The following is a 12,537-nucleotide window of genomic DNA, read 5'->3' as shown; positions in this document are numbered from 1 at the left end:
TGCATTTGTTAGGAAAAACTGCTTATAGCATGAAAAGTGCCCATTGCAGATAGAGCTCAAATTCGCAAAACAAACACATATTCATGTTCCCCTGTCTCCCCGAAGACCAAAAAACCATGACTTTTGCAGATCTGAAGTTTCCTTGCGGAGATAGCCCATGCTATATCTTGCATTTGTTAGGAAAAACTGCTTATAGCATGAAAAGTGCCCATTGCAGATAGAGCTCAAATTCGCAAAACAAACACATATTCCTGTTCCCCTGCCTCCCCGAAGACCAAAAAACCATGACTTTTGCAGATCTGAAGTTTCCTTGCGGAGATAGCCCATGCTATATCTTGCATTTGTTAGGAAAAACTGCTTATAGTATGAAAAGTGCCCATTGCAGAAAAAGCTCAAATTCGAAAAACAAACACATATTCCTGTTCCCCTGCCTCCCCGAAGACCAAAAAACCATGACCTTTGCAGATGTGAAGTTTCCTTGCGGAGATAGCCCATGCTATATCTTGCATTTGTTAGGAAAAACTGCTTAGAGCATGAAAAGTGCCCATTGCAGAAAGAGCTCAAATTCGAAAAACAAACACGTATTCATGTTCCCTTGTCTCCCCGAAGACCAAAAAACCATGACTTTTGCAGATCTGAAGTTTCCTTGCGGAGATAGCCCATGCTATATCTTGCATTTGTTAGGAAAAACTGCTTATAGCATGAAAAGTGCCCATTGCAGATAGAGCTCAAATTCGCAAAACAAACACATATTCCTGTTCCCCTGCCTCCCCGAAGACCAAAAAACCATGACTTTTGCAGATCTGAAGTTTCCTTGCGGAGATAGCCCATGCTATATCTTGCATTTGTTAAGAAAAACTGCTTATAGCATGAAAAGTGCCCATTGCAGATAGAGCTCAAATTCGCAAAACAAACACATATTCCTGTTCCCCTGCCTCCCCGAAGACCAAAAAACCATGAGTTTTGCAGATCTGAAGTTTCCTTGCGGAGATAGCCCATGATATATCTTGCATTTGTTAGGAAAAACTGCTTATAGTATGAAAAGTGCCCATTGCAGAAAAAGCTCAAATTCGAAAAACAAACACATATTCCTGTTCCCCTGCCTCCCCGAAGACCAAAAAACCATGACTTTTGCAGATGTGAAGTTTCCTTGCGGAGATAGCCCATGCTATATCTTGCATTTGTTAGGAAAAACTGCTTAGAGCATGAAAAGTGCCCATTGCAGATAGAGCTCAAATTCGCAAAACAAACACATATTCCTGTTCCCCTGCCTCCCCGAAGACCAAAAAACCATGACTTTTGCAGATCTGAAGTTTCCTTGCGGAGATAGCCCATGCTATATCTTGCATTTGTTAGGAAAAACTGCTTATAGCATGAAAAGTGCCCATTGCAGATAGAGCTCAAATTCGCAAAACAAACACATATTCCTGTTCCCCTGCCTCCCCGAAGACAAAAAAACCATGACTTTTGCAGATCTGAAGTTTCCTTGCGGAGATATCCCATGCTATATCTTGCATTTGTTAGGAAAAACTGCTTACAGTATGAAAAGTGCCCATTGCAGAAAAAGCTCAAATTCGAAAAACAAACACATATTCCTGTTCCCCTGCCTCCCGAAGACCAAAAAACCATTACTTTTGCAGATGTGAAGTTTCCTTGCGGAGGTAGACCATGCTATATCTTGCATTTGTTAGGAAAAACTGCTTATAGTATGAAAAGTGCCCATTGCAGAAAGAGCTCAAATTCGAAAAACAAACACATATTCCTGTTCCCCTGCCTCCCCGAAGATCAAAAAACCATGACTTTTGCAGATCTGAAGTTTCCTTGCAGAGATAGCCCATGCTATATCTTGCATTTGTTAGGAAAAACTGCTTATAGCATGAAAAGTGCCCATTGCAGATAGAGCTCAAATTCGCAAAACAAACACATATTCCTGTTCCCCTGCCTCCCCGAAGACCAAAAAACCATCACTTTTCCGGATGTGAAGTTTCCTTGCGGAGATAGCCCATGCTATATCTTGCATTTGTTAGGAAAAACTGCTTAGAGCATGAAAAGTGCCCATTGCAGAAAGAGCTCAAATTCGAAAAACAAACACGTATTCATGTTCCCCCGGCTCACTGAACACCAAAAAACCATGACTTTTGCAGATCTGAAGTTTCCTTGCGGAGATAGCCCATGTTATATCTTGCATTTGTTAGGAAAAACTGCTTATAGTATGAAAAGTGCCCATTGCAGAAAGAGCTCAAATTCGCAAAACAGACACATATTCCTGTTCCCCTGCCTCCCCGAAGATCAAAAAACCATGACTTTTGCAGATCTGAAGTTTCCTTGCAGAGATAGCCCATGCTATATCTTGCATTTGTTAGGAAAAACTGCTTATAGCATGAAAAGTGCCCATTGCAGATAGAGCTCAAATTCGCAAAACAAACACATATTCCTGTTCCCCTGCCTCCCCGAAGACCAAAAAACCATGACTTTTGCAGATGTGAAGTTTCCTTGCGGAGATAGCCCATGCTATATCTTGCATTTGTTAGGAAAAACTGCTTAGAGCATGAAAAGTGCCCATTGCAGAAAGAGCTCAAATTCGAAAAACAAACACGTATTCATGTTCCCTTGTCTCCCCGAAGACCAAAAAAACCATGACTTTTGCAGATCTGAAGTTTCCTTGCGGAGATAGCCCATGCAATATCTTGCATTTGTTAGGAAAAACTGCTTATAGCATGAAAAGTGCCCATTGCAGATAGAGCTCAAATTCGCAAAACAAACACATATTCCTGTTCCCCTGCCTCCCCGAAGACCAAAAAACCATGACTTTTGCAGATCTGAAGTTTCCTTGCGGAGATAGCCCATGCTATATCTTGCATTTGTTAGGAAAAACTGCTTATAGTATGAAAAGTGCCCATTGCAGAAAAAGCTCAAATTCGAAAAACAAACACATATTCCTGTTCCCCTGCCTCCCCGAAGACCAAAAAACCATGACTTTTGCAGATGTGAAGTTTCCTTGCGGAGATAGCCCATGCTATATCTTGCATTTGTTAGGAAAAACTGCTTAGAGCATGAAAAGTGCCCATTGCAGAAAGAGCTCAAATTCGAAAAACAAACACGTATTCATGTTCCCCCGGCTCACTGAACACCAAAAAACCATGACTTTTGCAGATCTGAAGTTTCCTTGCGGAGATAGCCCATGTTATATCTTGCATTTGTTAGGAAAAACTGCTTATAGTATGAAAAGTGCCCATTGCAGAAAGAGCTCAAATTCGAAAAACAGACACATATTCCTGTTCCCCTGCCTCCCCGAAGATCAAAAAACCATGACTTTTGCAGATCTGAAGTTTCCTTGCAGAGATAGCCCATGCTATATCTTGCATTTGTTAGGAAAAACTGCTTAGAGCATGAAAAGTGCCCATTGCAGAAAGAGCTCAAATTCGAAAAACAAACACATATTCCTGTTCCCCTGCCTCCCCGAAGACCAAAAAACCATGAGTTTTGCAGATCTGAAGTTTCCTTGCGGAGATAGCCCATGATATATCTTGCATTTGTTAGGAAAAACTGCTTATAGTATGAAAAGTGCCCATTTCACAAAGAGCTCAAATTCAAAAAACAAACACATATTCATGTTCCCCTGCCTCCCCGAAGACCAAAAAACCATGACTTTTGCAGATCTGAAGTTTCCTTGCAGAGATAGCCCATGCTATATCTTGCATTTGTTAGGAAAAACTGCTTATAGCATGAAAAGTGCCCATTGCAGATAGAGCTCAAATTCGCAAAACGAACACATATTCCTGTTCCCCTGCCTCCCCGAAGACCAAAAAACCATGACTTTTGAAGATGTGAAGTTTCCTTGCGGAGATAGCCCATGCTATATCTTGCATTTGTTAGGAAAAACTGCTTAGAGCATGAAAAGTGCCCATTGCAGAAAGAGCTCAAATTCGAAAAACAGACACATATTCCTGTTCCCCTGCCTCCCCGAAGACCAAAAAACCATGACTTTTGCAGATCTGAAGTTTCCTTGCGGAGATAGCCCATGCTATATCTTGCATTTGTTAGGAAAAACTGCTTAGAGCATGAAAAGTGCCCATTGCAGAAAGAGCTCAAATTCGAAAAACAAACAGGTATTCATGTTCCCCCGGCTCACTGAACAACAAAAAACCATGAGTTTTGCAGATCTGAAGTTTCCTTGCGGAGATAGCCCATGTTATATCTTGCATTTGTTAGGAAAAACTGCTTAAAGTATGAAAAGTGCCCATTGCAGAAAGAGCTCAAATTCGAAAAACAAACACGTATTCATGTTCCCCCTGCTCACTGAACACCAAAAAACCATGAGTTTTGCAGATCTGAAGTTTCCTTGCGGAGATAGCCCATGCTATATCTTGCATTTGTTAGGAAAAACTGCTTAGAGCATTAAAAGTGCCCATTGCAGAAAGAGCTCAAATTCGAAAAACAGACACATATTCCTGTTCCCCTGCCTCCCCGAAGATCAAAAAACCATGACTTTTGCAGATCTGAAGTTTCCTTGCAGAGATAGCCCATGCTATATCTTGCATTTGTTAGGAAAAACTGCTTAGAGCATGAAAAGTGCCCATTGCAGAAAGAGCTCAAATTCGAAAAACAAACACGTATTCATGTTCCACCGGCTCACTGAACACCAAAAAACCATGAGTTTTGCAGATCTGAAGTTTCCTTGTGGAGATAGCCCATGTTATATCTTGCATTTGTTAGGAAAAACTGCTTATAGCATGAAAAGTGCCCATTGCAGATACAGCTCAAATTCGCAAAACAAACACATATTCATGTTCCCCTGTCTCCCCGAAGACCAAAAAAGCATGACTTTTGCAGATCTGAAGTTTCCTTGCGGAGTTAGCCCATGCTATATCTTGCATTTGTTAGGAAAAACTGCTTATAGCATGAAAAGTGCCCATTGCAGATAGAGCTCAAATTCGCAAAACAAACACATATTCCTGTTCCCCTGCCTCCCCGAAGACCAAAAAACCATGACTTTTGCAGATCTGAAGTTTCCTTGCGGAGATAGCCCATGCTATATCTTGCATTTGTTAGGAAAAACTGCTTATAGTATGAAAAGTGCCCATTGCAGAAAAAGCTCAAATTCGAAAAACAAACACATATTCCTGTTCCCCTGCCTCCCCGAAGACCAAAAAACCATGACTTTTGCAGATGTGAAGTTTCCTTGCGGAGATAGCCCATGCTATATCTTGCATTTGTTAGGAAAAACTGCTTAGAGCATGAAAAGTGCCCATTGCAGAAAGAGCTCAAATTCGAAAAACAAACACGTATTCATGTTCCCTTGTCTCCCCGAAGACCAAAAAACCATGACTTTTGCAGATCTGAAGTTTCCTTGCGGAGATAGCCCATGCTATATCTTGCATTTGTTAGGAAAAACTGCTTATAGCATGAAAAGTGCCCATTGCAGATAGAGCTCAAATTCGCAAAACAAACACATATTCCTGTTCCCCTGCCTCCCCGAAGACCAAAAAACCATGACTTTTGCAGATCTGAAGTTTCCTTGCGGAGATAGCCCATGCTATATCTTGCATTTGTTAGGAAAAACTGCTTATAGCATGAAAAGTGCCCATTGCAGATAGAGCTCAAATTCGCAAAACAAACACATATTCCTGTTCCCCTGCCTCCCCGAAGACCAAAAAACCATGAGTTTTGCAGATCTGAAGTTTCCTTGCGGAGATAGCCCATGATATATCTTGCATTTGTTAGGAAAAACTGCTTATAGTATGAAAAGTGCCCATTGCAGAAAAAGCTCAAATTCGAAAAACAAACACATATTCCTGTTCCCCTGCCTCCCCGAAGACCAAAAAACCATGAGTTTTGCAGATCTGAAGTTTCCTTGCGGAGATAGCCCATGCTATATCTTGCATTTGTTAGGAAAAACTGCTTAGAGCATGAAAAGTGCCCATTGAAGATAGAGCTCAAATTCGAAAAACAAACACATATTCCTGTTCCCCTGCCTCCCCGAAGACCAAAAAACCATGACTTTTGCAGATCTGAAGTTTCCTTGCAGAGATAGCCCATGCTATATCTTGCATTTGTTAGGAAAAACTGCTTAGAGCATGAAAAGTGCCCATTGCAGAAAGAGCTCAAATTCGAAAAACAAACACGTATTCATGTTCCCCCGGCTCACTGAACACCAAAAAACCATGAGTTTTGCAGATCTGAAGTTTCCTTGTGGAGATAGCCCATGTTATATCTTGCATTTGTTAGGAAAAACTGCTTATAGCATGAAAAGTGCCCATTGCAGATAGAGCTCAAATTCGCAAAACAAACACATATTCATGTTCCCCTGTCTCCCCGAAGACCAAAAAACCATGACTTTTGCAGATCTGAAGTTTCCTTGCGGAGATAGCCCATGCTATATCTTGCATTTGTTAGGAAAAACTGCTTATAGCATGAAAAGTGCCCATTGCAGATAGAGCTCAAATTCGCAAAACAAACACATATTCCTGTTCCCCTGCCTCCCCGAAGACCAAAAAACCATGACTTTTGCAGATCTGAAGTTTCCTTGCGGAGATAGCCCATGCTATATCTTGCATTTGTTAAGAAAAACTGCTTATAGCATGAAAAGTGCCCATTGCAGATAGAGCTCAAATTCGCAAAACAAACACATATTCCTGTTCCCCTGCCTCCCCGAAGACCAAAAAACCATGAGTTTTGCAGATCTGAAGTTTCCTTGCGGAGATAGCCCATGATATATCTTGCATTTGTTAGGAAAAACTTCTTATAGCATGAAAAGTGCCCATTGCAGAAAAAGCTCAAATTCGAAAAACAAACACATATTCCTGTTCCCCTGCCTCCCCGAAGACCAAAAAACCATGAGTTTTGCAGATCTGAAGTTTCCTTGCGGAGATAGCCCATGCTATATCTTGCATTTGTTAGGAAAAACTGCTTAGAGCATGAAAAGTGCCCATTGCAGATAGAGCTCAAATTCGCAAAACAAACACATATTCCTGTTCCCCTGCCTCCCCGAAGACCAAAAAACCATGACTTTTGCAGATCTGAAGTTTCCTTGCGGAGATAGCCCATGCTATATCTTGCATTTGTTAGGAAAAACTGCTTATAGCATGAAAAGTGCCCATTGCAGATAGAGCTCAAATTCGCAAAACAAACACATATTCCTGTTCCCCTGCCTCCCCGAAGACCAAAAAACCATGACTTTTGCAGATCTGAAGTTTCCTTGCGGAGATAGCCCATGCTATATCTTGCATTTGTTAGGAAAAACTGCTTAGAGCATGGAAAGTGCCCATTGCAGAAAGAGCTCAAATTCGAAAAACAAACACGTATTCATGTTCCCTTGTCTCCCCGAAGACCAAAAAACCATGACTTTTGCAGATCTGAAGTTTCCTTGCGGAGATAGCCCATGCTATATCTTGCATTTGTTAGGAAAAACTGCTTATAGCATGAAAAGTGCCCATTGCAGATAGAGCTCAAATTCGCAAAACAAACACATATTCATGTTCCCCCGGCTCACTGAACACCAAAAAACCATGAGTTTTGCAGATCTGAAGTTTCCTTGTGGAGATAGCCCATGTTATATCTTGCATTTGTTAGGAAAAACTGCTTATAGCATGAAAAGTGCCCATTGCAGATAGATCTCAAATTCGCAAAACAAACACATATTCATGTTCCCCTGTCTCCCCGAAGACCAAAAAACCATGACTTTTGCAGATCTGAAGTTTCCTTGCGGAGATAGCCCATGCTATATCTTGCATTTGTTAGGAAAAACTGCTTATAGCATGAAAAGTGCCCATTGCAGATAGAGCTCAAATTCGCAAAACAAACACATATTCCTGTTCCCCTGCCCCCCCGAAGACCAAAAAACCATGACTTTTGCAGATCTGAAGTTTCCTTGCGGAGATAGCCCATGCTATATCTTGCATTTGTTAGGAAAAACTGCTTATAGCATGAAAAGTGCCCATTGCAGATAGAGCTCAAATTCGCAAAACAATCACATATTCCTGTTCCCCTGCCTCCCCGAAGACCAAAAAACCATGACTTTTGCAGATCTGAAGTTTCCTTGCGGAGATAGCCCATGCTATATCTTGCATTTGTTAAGAAAAACTGCTTAAAGCATGAAAAGTGCCCATTGCAGATAGAGCTCAAATTCGCAAAACAAACACATATTCCTGTTCCCCTGCCTCCCCGAAGACCAAAAAACCATGAGTTTTGCAGATCTGAAGTTTCCTTGCGGAGATAGCCCATGATATATCTTGCATTTGTTAGGAAAAACTGCTTATAGTATGAAAAGTGCCCATTGCAGAAAAAGCTCAAATTCGAAAAACAAACACATATTCCTGTTCCCCTGCCTCCCCGAAGACCAAAAAACCATGAGTTTTGCAGATCTGAAGTTTCCTTGCGGAGATAGCCCATGCTATATCTTGCATTTGTTAGGAAAAACTGCTTAGAGCATGAAAAGTGCCCATTGCAGATAGAGCTCAAATTCGCAAAACAAACACATATTCCTGTTCCCCTGCCTCCCCGAAGACCAAAAAACCATGACTTTTGCAGATCTGAAGTTTCCTTGCAGAGATAGCCCATGCTATATCTTGCATTTGTTAGGAAAAACTGCTTAGAGCATGAAAAGTGCCCATTGCAGAAAGAGCTCAAATTCGAAAAACAAACACGTATTCATGTTCCCCCGGCTCACTGAACACCAAAAAACCATGAGTTTTGCAGATCTGAAGTTTCCTTGTGGAGATAGCCCATGTTATATCTTGCATTTGTTAGGAAAAACTGCTTATAGCATGAAAAGTGCCCATTGCAGATAGAGCTCAAATTCGCAAAACAAACACATATTCATGTTCCCCTGTCTCCCCGAAGACCAAAAAACCATGACTTTTGCAGATCTGAAGTTTCCTTGCGGAGATAGCCCATGCTATATCTTGCATTTGTTAGGAAAAACTGCTTATAGCATGAAAAGTGCCCATTGCAGATAGAGCTCAAATTCGCAAAACAAACACATATTCCTGTTCCCCTGCCTCCCCGAAGACCAAAAAACCATGACTTTTGCAGATCTGAAGTTTCCTTGCGGAGATAGCCCATGCTATATCTTGCATTTGTTAGGAAAAACTGCTTATAGTATGAAAAGTGCCCATTGCAGAAAAAGCTCAAATTCGAAAAACAAACACATATTCCTGTTCCCCTGCCTCCCCGAAGACCAAAAAACCATGACCTTTGCAGATGTGAAGTTTCCTTGCGGAGATAGCCCATGCTATATCTTGCATTTGTTAGGAAAAACTGCTTAGAGCATGAAAAGTGCCCATTGCAGAAAGAGCTCAAATTCGAAAAACAAACACGTATTCATGTTCCCTTGTCTCCCCGAAGACCAAAAAACCATGAGTTTTGCAGATCTGAAGTTTCCTTGCGGAGATAGCCCATGATATATCTTGCATTTGTTAGGAAAAACTGCTTATAGTATGAAAAGTGCCCATTGCAGAAAAAGCTCAAATTCGAAAAACAAACACATATTCCTGTTCCCCTGCCTCCCCGAAGACCAAAAAACCATGACTTTTGCAGATCTGAAGTTTCCTTGCGGAGATAGCCCATGCTATATCTTGCATTTGTTAGGAAAAACTGCTTATAGCATGAAAAGTGCCCATTGCAGATAGAGCTCAAATTCGCAAAACAAACACATATTCCTGTTCCCCTGCCTCCCCGAAGACCAAAAAACCATGACTTTTGCAGATCTGAAGTTTCCTTGCGGAGATAGCCCATGCTATATCTTGCATTTGTTAAGAAAAACTGCTTATAGCATGAAAAGTGCCCATTGCAGATAGAGCTCAAATTCGCAAAACAAACACATATTCCTGTTCCCCTGCCTCCCCGAAGACCAAAAAACCATGAGTTTTGCAGATCTGAAGTTTCCTTGCGGAGATAGCCCATGCTATATCTTGCATTTGTTAGGAAAAACTGCTTATAGTATGAAAAGTGCCCATTGCAGAAAAAGCTCAAATTCGAAAAACAAACACATATTCCTGTTCCCCTGCCTCCCCGAAGACCAAAAAACCATGAGTTTTGCAGATCTGAAGTTTCCTTGCGGAGATAGCCCATGCTATATCTTGCATTTGTTAGGAAAAACTGCTTAGAGCATGAAAAGTGCCCATTGAAGATAGAGCTCAAATTCGAAAAACAAACACATATTCCTGTTCCCCTGCCTCCCCGAAGACCAAAAAACCATGACTTTTGCAGATCTGAAGTTTCCTTGCAGAGATAGCCCATGCTATATCTTGCATTTGTTAGGAAAAACTGCTTAGAGCATGAAAAGTGCCCATTGCAGAAAGAGCTCAAATTCGAAAAACAAACACGTATTCATGTTCCCCCGGCTCACTGAACACCAAAAAACCATGAGTTTTGCAGATCTGAAGTTTCCTTGTGGAGATAGCCCATGTTATATCTTGCATTTGTTAGGAAAAACTGCTTATAGCATGAAAAGTGCCCATTGCAGATAGAGCTCAAATTCGCAAAACAAACACATATTCATGTTCCCCTGTCTCCCCGAAGACCAAAAAACCATGACTTTTGCAGATCTGAAGTTTCCTTGCGGAGATAGCCCATGCTATATCTTGCATTTGTTAGGAAAAACTGCTTATAGCATGAAAAGTGCCCATTGCAGATAGAGCTCAAATTCGCAAAACAAACACATATTCCTGTTCCCCTGCCTCCCCGAAGACCAAAAAAACCATGACTTTTGCAGATCTGAAGTTTCCTTGCGGAGATAGCCCATGCTATATCTTGCATTTGTTAGGAAAAACTGCTTATAGTATGAAAAGTGCCCATTGCAGAAAAAGCTCAAATTCGAAAAACAAACACATATTCCTGTTCCCCTGCCTCCCCGAAGACCAAAAAACCATGACTTTTGCAGATGTGAAGTTTCCTTGCGGAGATAGCCCATGCTATATCTTGCATTTGTTAGGAAAAACTGCTTAGAGCATGGAAAGTGCCCATTGCAGAAAGAGCTCAAATTCGAAAAACAAACACGTATTCATGTTCCCTTGTCTCCCCGAAGACCAAAAAACCATGACTTTTGCAGATCTGAAGTTTCCTTGCGGAGATAGCCCATGCTATATCTTGCATTTGTTAGGAAAAACTGCTTATAGCATGAAAAGTGCCCATTGCAGATAGAGCTCAAATTCGCAAAACAAACACATATTCATGTTCCCCTGTCTCCCCGAAGACCAAAAAAGCATGACTTTTCAAGATCTGAAGTTTCCTTGCGGAGATAGCCCATGCTATATCTTGCATTTGTTAGGAAAAACTGCTTAGAGCATGAAAAGTGCCCATTGCAGATAGAGCTCAAATTCGCAAAACAAACACATATTCCTGTTCCCCTGCCTCCCCGAAGACCAAAAAACCATGACTTTTGCAGATCTGAAGTTTCCTTGCGGAGATAGCCCATGCTATATCTTGCATTTGTTAGGAAAAACTGCTTATAGTATGAAAAGTGCCCATTGCAGAAAAAGCTCAAATTCGAAAAACAAACACATATTCCTGTTCCCCTGCCTCCCCGAAGACCAAAAAACCATGACTTTTGCAGATGTGAAGTTTCCTTGCGGAGATAGCCCATGCTATATCTTGCATTTGTTAGGAAAAACTGCTTAGAGCATGAAAAGTGCCCATTGCAGAAAGAGCTCAAATTCGAAAAACAAACACGTATTCATGTTCCCTTGTCTCCCCGAAGACCAAAAAACCATGACTTTTGCAGATCTGAAGTTTCCTTGCGGAGATAGCCCATGCTATATCTTGCATTTGTTAGGAAAAACTGCTTATAGCATGAAAAGTGCCCATTGCAGATAGAGCTCAAATTCGCAAAACAAACACATATTCCTGTTCCCCTGCCTCCCCGAAGACCAAAAAACCATGACTTTTGCAGATCTGAAGTTTCCTTGCGGAGATAGCCCATGCTATATCTTGCATTTGTTAGGAAAAACTGCTTATAGCATGAAAAGTGCCCATTGCAGATAGAGCTCAAATTCGCAAAACAAACACATATTCCTGTTCCCCTGCCTCCCCGAAGACCAAAAAACCATGAGTTTTGCAGATCTGAAGTTTCCTTGCGGAGATAGCCCATGCTATATCTTGCATTTGTTAGGAAAAACTGCTTATAGCATGAAAAGTGCCCATTGCAGATAGAGCTCAAATTCGCAAAACAAACACATATTCCTGTTCCCCTGCCTCCCCGAAGACCAAAAAACCATGACTTTTGCAGATCTGAAGTTTCCTTGCGGAGATAGCCCATGCTATATCTTGCATTTGTTAGGAAAAACTGCTTATAGTATGAAAAGTGCCCATTGCAGAAAAAGCTCAAATTCGAAAAACAAACACATATTCCTGTTCCCCTGCCTCCCCGAAGACCAAAAAACCATGACCTTTGCAGATGTGAAGTTTCCTTGCGGAGATAGCCCATGCTATATCTTGCATTTGTTAGGAAAAACTGCTTAGAGCATGAAAAGTGCCCATTGCAGAAAGAGCTCAAATTCGAAAAACAAACACGTATTCATGTTCCCTTGTCTCCCCGAA

Source organism: Vipera berus (assembly GCF_964194415.1).
Source record: "Vipera berus genome assembly, contig: HAP1_SCAFFOLD_27, whole genome shotgun sequence".
In the NCBI taxonomy this organism is placed as follows: Eukaryota; Metazoa; Chordata; class Lepidosauria; order Squamata; family Viperidae; genus Vipera; species Vipera berus.
The sequence above is the reverse complement of the archived record's forward strand: the minus strand, read 5'-3'. Positions refer to the sequence as shown.